Genomic DNA, 9,684 nt, shown 5'->3' on the forward strand with positions numbered 1-9,684 from the left:
AGCTGGAGAGCCAGGCCCAGTTAATCAGTCAATCACAATCAGAGCCAGGCCCAGTCAATCAGAATGTTTTCTTCTCCACGAAAGGGCTTTATTACAGACAGAAATACTCCTCAGTTTCATCAGTTGTCCGGGTGGCTGGTCTCAGACAATCCCACAAGTGAAGAAGCCGGATGTGGAGATCCTGGGCTGGCGTGGTTACATGTGGTCTGTAGTTGTGAGGCCAGTTTGACGTACTGACAAATTCTCTAAATAACGTTGGAGGCAGCTTATGGTAGAGACATTCATATTTAATTACCTGGCAACAGCACTGGTGGACATTCCTGCAGTCAGCATGCCAATTGCACACTCCCTCAAAACTTGAGACATCTGTGGCATTGTGTTTTGTGACAAAACTGCACATTCTAAAGTGGCCTTTTATTGTCCCCAGCACAAGGTGCACCTGTGTAGTGGTCATTCTGTTTAATCTGCTTCTTGATATGCCACGCATGTCAGGTGGATGGATTATCTTGACAAATGCTCACTAACAGGAGAGACATTTTTGGGATTTTTTATTCCAGCTCGTGAAACATGGGACCAACACTTTACATATTGCGTTTATATTTTTGTTCAGTGTAAATTACTGAGGTGTACTCACATTTGAGGACACAAGCTCAAGTACAGACAGGAATAAATATCTCTCCGGGAAGAAGAAGAAGGGGGTGTATGTTTCATGATTAACTACTCATGGTGTGATTGTGATAACATACAAGAACTCAAGTCCTTTTGTTCACCCGACCTAGAATTCCTCACAAATGCATTACCTCCCAAGAGAATTCTCTTCAGTTATAGTCACAGCCGTGTATATTCATCCTCAAGCCGGTACCACGACGGCCCTCAAAGAACTACACTGGACTTTATTTAAGCTGTAAACCACATATCATGAGGTCGCATTTATTGTAGCGGGGTATTTTAACAAAGCAAATTTGAGGAAAACGCTACTGAAGTTCTATCAACACATTGACTGCTAAAACTCGACAACTGCTGCTCCAAATTCCCTGGATGCCTACAAGGCCCTCCCCCGCCCTCCCTTCTTATAGACAGAAACTCACACAGGAAGTACCCGTGCTAAGGATTTCACAACGCTGGTCTGACCAATCGGAATCCACGCTTCAAGATAGTTTTGATCAGACAGACTGGAATATGTAACAGGGATACACTGAGAGATGTTGTTCGCACTGTGACTTAAAACCTACCCTAACCAGAAACCGTGGATAGATGGACGAATACAAACATTGTAGTTATTCCCTCCGTAAGGCAATCAAACAGGCAAAGCGTCAGAATAAAGACAAAGTGGAGTCGCAATTCAACGGCTCAGACACGAGACGTATGTGGCAGGGTCTACAGACAATCACGGACTACAAAGGGAAAACCAGCCACATCGCGGACACCAACGTCTTGCTTCCAGATAAACTAAACACATTCTTTGCCCGCTTTGAAGATAACACAGTGCCACCGACGCGGCCCACTACCATTGACTGTGGGCTCTCCTTCTCCGTGGCTGATGTGAATAAGACATTGTGTGTAGATTGATGAGTTAAAAAAATACTTAATATATTTTAGAATAAGGCTGTAACGTAACAAAATGTGGAAAAAGAGAAGAGGTCTGAATACTTTCCGAATGCACTGTATATAGACAGGTGGGTTTCTTTCTAAATCATGTCCAAGCAATTGAATTGGCCACAGGTGTAGTCCAATCAAGTTGTCGGGACATCTTAAGGATGATCAAAGGACATGGGATACACCTAAGCACAATACTTTATTAAGGCACTTTAGAGAGCAAAATACTTGAAATAGCTTATTTACTACTATGAAGTAGGTCCAATTAAAGAGATGGGACGAATTGTATCCTATTTTGTTATATAAGCTACTTCGGGAGTATGAAACCATCACAGTCAGAAAAGGTGAGAAAGTTATTCTGCAATGATCATGGAAATAAAATGAATCAGGAAATAATTACTTTTTTTTGCAAGCAGACTAGCCTATAGCCTGTGTTCTCTTCAGTTCGAGAAGGAGAAGCGAAGATGAGGAGGACCGGAGGTAAAGTTTGATACCTTGCTACTACTATAATTGATTTTATTAAAAACAATATGTTTCTTGCCCATGATGTATCAAAGCCAGATTCATGTAACTTACATTGTGGTGTTGAAACTTGAAGCGGCAGCCGCAGCACAATCAATCGCAAATGGAAAAATGGTTCTTCAAAAAGGGTTCTCCTATGGAGACAGCCGAAGAACCAATTCTTCTGTGAAAAGTATTGAAGACGATAAAGTTGGATACTGAAAACTTTGTTTGTTAAATTTCCTTTTGTTTCCCAAGTTAATCTGCAACATATTCTTACATTTAAAATAGATCAAGCAATGGCAAAAACAAATCTGAATCACAATTTTTTGCACATTACTGCACACATAAATTGTTTCATAATTCACCTATAGACATTACATGCATGGAAGGACTTGGACACAGAATATATAAAGGCCCGTTGTTTTATTTGATATATAATTAATAAGAGTAGTGTGGTGGGGTAGATCCTGAAAGGACCTCTGAGCAGAGAATGCGATCTGGAGCTTAGTGACCCTCTCGAAGAGTCGTCTGATGGGTCAGATCTGCAGTGAAGAGAATCCGCACATTACAACTTTATTAATTTGAGATTTTAAAAGAAAACTAGACAAGGACATTCTTGAAGAAACTTTGTGAGCTCGTGACTTGTACGATTTGAAAAAGTATTTCCATGGAACTAGTTGAAGAATTTTGTGGCAGTCATAGCTTAGAGATTTCTTCAAAAAAAAGAGTAACTTGCTTATATACATACTTTGCGTCCTTCTCCACCAAGGCAGTCAGGGGCATATTTTAAGACTTTCCAGAGGGTACGCAACACAACAACCTTTGAGGTTTCTGGCTTTCATTACACTTACTGTATGCATAAAAATATCATATAAATTAACCCTCTAAGGTCGATGTCAGAGCCCCGCTGAAATCAAATTAGCATGATACAAAATCCACATCAAAATCTTTCAGTTTAAACTAGAGATATGGTTTTTTGCACTGGATGCATCTCAATCCACCACATCCGCCTATGTCGCACTTCTGCTGTGTTTGTCAGACCATGAGACATAGCGAATATCGGTCTCCTCACAAAATAGTCTGTAGAGTCTAAAAAGTTTGGAAATATGAGAGACTCACGAACACGGTGGTTTTCTCCGTTTTGCTGTACGACTCCCACAACCGGGGGACTCGTCTGAAGTCGTTTACAGCAGATCTGCCAACTTCTGTCTGTAGTGTCCGAAATGTTTGTGCTACACACTAATATGACCCCTCTGTGGAAAGGTGACTCTCAGAAACGGGTACAGGTCGGTTGTTTTGCTTTAGGACGCCCACAGGTCTCACAAGACTCACCTGAAGGTCCCCCGGTACCAGTTGAATAAATCAAAGGAAGTACGGTGCATTTGGAAAGCATTCAGACCCCTTGACTTTTTCCAAAAACAATTACATTACAGCCTTATTCTAAAATGGATTATTACCCATAATGACAAAGTGAAAACAAGAATTTAGATTTTTTTGTAAATCTATTAAAAATAACAAAATGTATGTAAGTATTCAGACCCTTTGCTATGAGTCTCGAAATTCAGCTCGGGTGCATCCTGTTTTCATTGATCATCCTTGAGAAGTTTCTACAACTTGATTGGAGTCCACCTGTGGTACATTCAATTGATGTACATGATTTGGAAAGGCACACACCTGTTTATATAAGGTACCTAAGTTGACAGTGCATGTCAGAGCCAAACCCAAGCCATGAGGTCAACGGAATTGTCCGTAGAGCTCTGAGACAGGATTGTGTTGAGGCACAGATCTGGGGAGGGGTACCAAAACAAGTCTGCAGCATTGAATGTCCCCAAGAACACAGTGGCTTCCATCATTCTTAAATGGGAGAAGTTTGTAAGCACCAAGATTCTTCCAAGAGCTGGCCGCCTGGCCAAACTGAGCAATCGGGGGAGAAGGGCCTTGGTCAGGGAGGTGAACAAGAACCCGATGATCACTCTGACAGAGCTCCAGAGTTCCTCTGTGAGGATGGGAGAACCTGTCCAGTAAGGACAACCATCTCTGCAGCACTCCACCAATCAGGCCTTTATGGTAGAGTAACCAGACGGAAGCCACTTCTCAGTAAAAGGCACATGAAAGCTCGCTTGGAGTTTGCCAAAAGGCACCTAAAGACTCTCAGACCATGAGAAACAAGATTCTCTGGTCTGATGAAACCAAGATTTTACTCTTTGTCCTGAATGCCAAGCGCCACGTCCAGAGGAAACCTAAGACCATCCCTATGGTGAAGCATGGTGGTGGCCTGCTCCAGAGTGCTCAGGACCTCAGACTGGGGCGAAGGCTCACTTTCCAACAGAACAACGACCCTAAGCAAACAGCCAAGACAAAGCAGGAGTGGTTTCGGGACATATTTCGGAATGTCCTTGAGTGGCCCAACCAGAGCCCAGACTTGAACTCGATCGAACATCTCTGGAAAGACCTGAAAAGAGCTGCAGTGACGCTCCCCATCCAACCTGACAGAGCTTGAGAGGATCTGCAGAGAAGAATGGGAGAAACTCCCCAAATACAGGTGTGCCAAGCTTGTAGCGTCATACCAAAGAAGACTCAAGGCTATAGTCGCTGCTAAAGGTCCTTCAGCAAAGAACTGAGTAAAGGGTCTAAACACTTATGTCAATGTGAGGTTTTATTTTTATTTTTTTATTTGCTAAAATGTATTTTGGCTTTTTGCTATTATTGTTTTGTCATTATGGGGTATTGTGTGTAGATGAGGGAAAAAACCTAACAATTTAATCAATTTCATAATAAAGCTATAACATAACAATGTCATTGGTGTGCGTACTGGGAGCGGAGTCAGGTGCAGGAGAGCAGAGAGTTGTGAACAGGCGCACACTTTATTTAGGCAGGAGAAACTAACATATGGACGATACTGCGTCGAAACCTCCATCCAATATGCCAAAGTGCAAAAACGCGCAAACAGACCAACGCATCAAACTTGGCTTTCATTAGTTAGGGTTAGGTTTAAAATCTAATTTTAAGGCGATAAATTGTGGAAATGGGCTTAGCCATAATTATGACTTTTTGACAGTAGTGACGATGACAAATACTTTACTCCGTAAATGTGTACAGAGGCAAAACAGATCACTTTTGAGCAAGATAATATTTGATTGTTTCCGTCATATCATTCCATTCAACAAACTCTTCTCGGCATCTGCACACGTGTGTGAGTTTGAGTGAGTGACAGGGAGAATGAGCAAGAGAAATGGGAGAAACTTCACATGGACTCACCAAGGGAGGTGTCTGTTTTTTCACCTGGAAAAAAAAGGTGAATTAAAATAGTATTTTATTCGCTTTACAAGCTTATTATTAGAAGTGATTCTATTTCAATTGGATCTACACACACTACACTTTCAGAAAAAAAAACGTTTCCAAAAGGGTTCTTCGGCTGTCCCCATAGGAGAACCCTTTTGGTTCTAGATACTACCTTTTTTTTCTAAAAGTGTAAGATCAGACAATTATGGACAGTTGAATAGCATGTCTTTTTTTGGGAACTCCATTCTCAATGAGACCTGATGCAGAGAAAAACATTCATGATCATCAGCATAGCAAGTACAAACCTAGCTCTTACAAAGCTGGTTGGTAGGAATCAATACACATTGAAGATCAGAGTATCAAACAGAAAGAAAAACAAACATTTAGCACAAAACGTAATGATTTAAGGAGGGGATGTGGCAGAATAAGTCACTGGTAACTGAGTGGGTGGCCAAGCACTGCTGTAGAGGCCATGCATTAGGTCATTGACATGTTTCAGGAACTGTAAAGACAGAGAGGAATCATGATTAACCATTTCCTAAGGTCTAGAAACTACATTGACTATTTTGCCTCTCAGCAGTCTGGCAGTCTGCTAAACAGACGGAGAGAGAGAGCCTATGTTTTGCTGTCTATTGACATTTCTTAGTCATCAGGCTGGATAACTTCTGTACACCTTCCCTTTGTTCCCTCCTCCATCCAAGCTGGAAGATTCCTGCAAAAAAAGAGCATCAAGAACTGAAAAAGGTATACGAGAGGCTAATTAACCAACAGACAGTGTTAGAGATGATAACAGTAATGAGGGAACTTCCTCTATGCATTGATAAACTCTTCTGGCTTCTCGTGAACATGCTGTTGAGACCTGGTTTGTCTATGTCAATCAACTCTTGTTGATTAGGACATGTCTCAGAGTATGAGTGCGGATCCAGTATCAGTTTTGATTTTTAAATCATAATCATTAAGAGGGGGAAACTGATCGTAGGTCAGCACTTCTACTTTGAGAAGCTTTATGAATATAGCCCTGAGGATTTGATGTTCTGACAAAGTTGCAGTGTGTGGAGCCCTGGTAGTATGGACTGATTGAGCTGCTGGAAGGAGAGAGAAAGGGTGACAGGAGAGTATAGAGTGGAGAGTTTGACAATGACAAGCTCACTTCCTCTACATCTCTGAATTATCAGGTTTACTTTGAAAAAGGGACAGAACAGGAGTTTTGTCATCTATCTCTCTCTCTCTCTCTCTCTCGGGTGAAACTCGTTTCCTAAGCCATCTGACCTGACCATATTACTCTCCTAACACACACACACACACACACACACACACACACACACACACACACACACACACACACACACACACACACACACACACACACACACACACACACACACAGTCTGAATCACCATCACCAGCAGTGAGATTATTTGCGCCATAACACTTGAAATTACTGTAATTCACAGCACCAGTCCCTCTAATATGTAGGTGGTCCTTCATAATCTCCTAATTGACAGCATGGACTCTAAACCACCCCCTGGCCACACAAAGCCTCTTTCACAACTTCACACGAAGAGTGAGATAAAAAACACTTCTCTTTCACTTTTTTAAGTCTGGGAGTGGTGGGGATATGGTTTAAAACGGGTTATTCTGAACGCCATCTTTTGTTTAAACAAAAAGTAAAGTACAGTATCCTGTTACATGTCCCCCCCTTTTGCTCAATGTGTCCTTTCAAAACACGCACGCAAACACTTTACACATGCAAAATCTGACATATTCTCTGTCCCACACACAATGTAATAACTGTGCTCAATTGAAACCCAAATTAAGACATCAAAAAGTGGCCAAAAAAATCATGAAGGTCCAATGAGCATTTTTTTTTACCTCCTTTAAATCCTTTAAATCCTGGAGGGATTTCCAGGCCCAGGGACATGTACTAGTCTGTGGTGACCTAAATGCTAGAACCGGACAAGAACCTGACATCCTCAGCACACAGAGGGACAAACACCTGCCTGGAGGTGACAGCATTCCCTCCCCCATATGCCCCCTAGGCACAACTATGACAACATATATTAACGAATTACCTGCTAATTATCAAAGTCCAGAAAAGAGACGTTAAATTCTACAACCACCTAAAAGGAAGCGATTCCCAAACCTTCCTTAACAAAGTCATCACCTACAGAGAGATGAACCTGGAGAAGAGTCCCCTAAGCAAGCTGGTCCTGGGGCTCTGTTCACAAACAGACCCCACAGAGCCCCAGGACAGCAACACAACTAGACTCAACCAAATCATGAGAGAACAAAAGGATAATTACTTGACACATTGGAAAGAATTAACAAAAAAACAGAGCAAACTAGAATGCTATTTGGCCCTAAACAGAGAGTACACAGTGGCAGAATACCTGACCACTGACTGACCCAAACTTGACTGACCCAAGGAAAGCTTAGACTATGTACAGACTCAGTGAGCATAGCCTTGCTATTGAGAAAGGCTGCCGTAAGCAGACCTGGCTCTCAAGAGAAGACAGGCTATGTGCACACTGCCCACAGAATGAGGTGGAAACTGAGCTGCACTTCCTAACCTCCTGCCAAATGTATGACCATATTAGAGACATTTCCTTCAGATTACACAGAAAACAAACCCAATTTTGATAAACTCCCATATCTACTGGGTGAAATACCAGAGTGTGCCATCACAGCAGCAAGATGTGTGACCTGTTGCCACAAGAAAAGGGCAAACAGTAAAGAACAAACACCATTGTAAATACAACCCATATTTATGTTTATTTATTTTCCATTTTGTACATCGTTACAACACTGTATATATACACATAATATGACATTTGATATGTCTTTATTCTTTTGGGACTTCTGTGAGTGTAATGTTTACTGTTCATTTTTCTTGTTTATTTCACTTTTGGTTATTATCTACTTCACTTGCTTTGGCAATGTTAACATGTTTCCCATGCCAATAAAGCCCTTGAATTGAATGAATAGAAGAGTCTGGAACTGAAGAAAGGTCAGCTGAAAAAAAGACTAAGCCATAAAAGGACTGAGAGACTAGAGGACGTGACTACAGTCTTTCACTTCAGGACTCACGCTAGACATACAAAGACCCTGAAGGCTCCAACGAGAGAGTCAATAGAAGTATGTTTAAGTACTCAGAGAGACAGAGGGGGGGCGAACATCAGACTAAGTATTCTGACTGACAAACAGCAACCAACTAGGGAGCCAGTGTGTCCTCTCCTCTGCCTCCTCCACCATGGCCTCTTTGGGGATACAGATGTTGGCCAGCGCCTGAGCCTGCTAGGCTGGGTGGGGGTCATCATGACCTGTGCCCTGCCCATGTGGAGGGTCACAGCCTTCATGGGCACCACCATCGTCACCTCTCAGACTATCTGGGAGGGTATCTGGATGAGCTGCGTGGCCAAGATCCAGTGTAAGCCCTATGACTCCCTCCTGTCCCTGAGCCCTGACCTCCAAACCGCAAGAGTGCTTAGCGTCCTTGCCATCGCGACGGGCGCCAGCGGGCTCCTACTAGCCTTCATCGGGTGGAAGTGCACCCGGTTTCTGGACAAGCAAGCGGGAGGGGTCAAAGGCCAGGTTGCCGTAGCAGCGGGCACGGTGTTGATCGCCACGGGGGTTCTGTGCCTGATCCCCACGTCCTGGGCCACTAGGGCAGTGGTTCTACAGCTCCACCACCATTGCCCAGCGGAGGGAGATTGGGGTGTGTCTCTACATTGGCTGGGGGGCATCCATCCTGCTCATCCTGGCAGGGGGGCTGTTCATCAGTTCCTCCTGCCCCCTCCAGGACCACGACAAGGATAAGAGCCCCTCCATCCACTACCTGGTGGTCCACTCCTCCAACAGGGCTGCGTCGAGCAAGGCAGCAGCCTTCCAGCGCAGCAGTGGACCGTCAGCAAAGTCCCAGTCCAATGGCCCGGCCACAACCAGGTACCACAGCAAACAGGCAGCGTCTGCAAAGTCTCACCCCAGGGGAGTGTGGAAAACCAGGCCTCCCTGGGAGGAGGATGAGGGGCTGGCTGTGCTGGAGCAGGACTACAGGCCAGGGTCTGAGGGGAGTTAAGCACTGTCTTCAAAGTTTCAGCTGAGACTGGAATCTGCCATGTCCGAGGAGAGCGAGGGAGCGTCTTCAAAGTCTTAGCTGAAGAGACTGGAGTCTCTAGCAGAATCAGACAAGCCTCAACACAGAGGGGAAGCATCCTAAAACCCCAAAAAGATCTTTATCTGAGAACAAACACACACACACACACCATCATCACTCGAGTCAAGTATGATTGTCCTCTATAGGGT

General features: G+C 43.6%; 1 pseudogene; it reads left to right on the plus strand.

The window, feature by feature from the left end:
* Positions 1-8,632: 8,632 nt before the first annotated feature.
* On the plus strand, positions 8,633-9,457 carry LOC120057613 (annotated as a pseudogene).
* Positions 9,458-9,684: the final 227 nt, after the last annotated feature.

The sequence above is a fragment of the Salvelinus namaycush genome, chromosome 12 (assembly GCF_016432855.1).
Source record: "Salvelinus namaycush isolate Seneca chromosome 12, SaNama_1.0, whole genome shotgun sequence".
Lineage (NCBI taxonomy): Eukaryota > Metazoa > Chordata > Actinopteri > Salmoniformes > Salmonidae > Salvelinus > Salvelinus namaycush.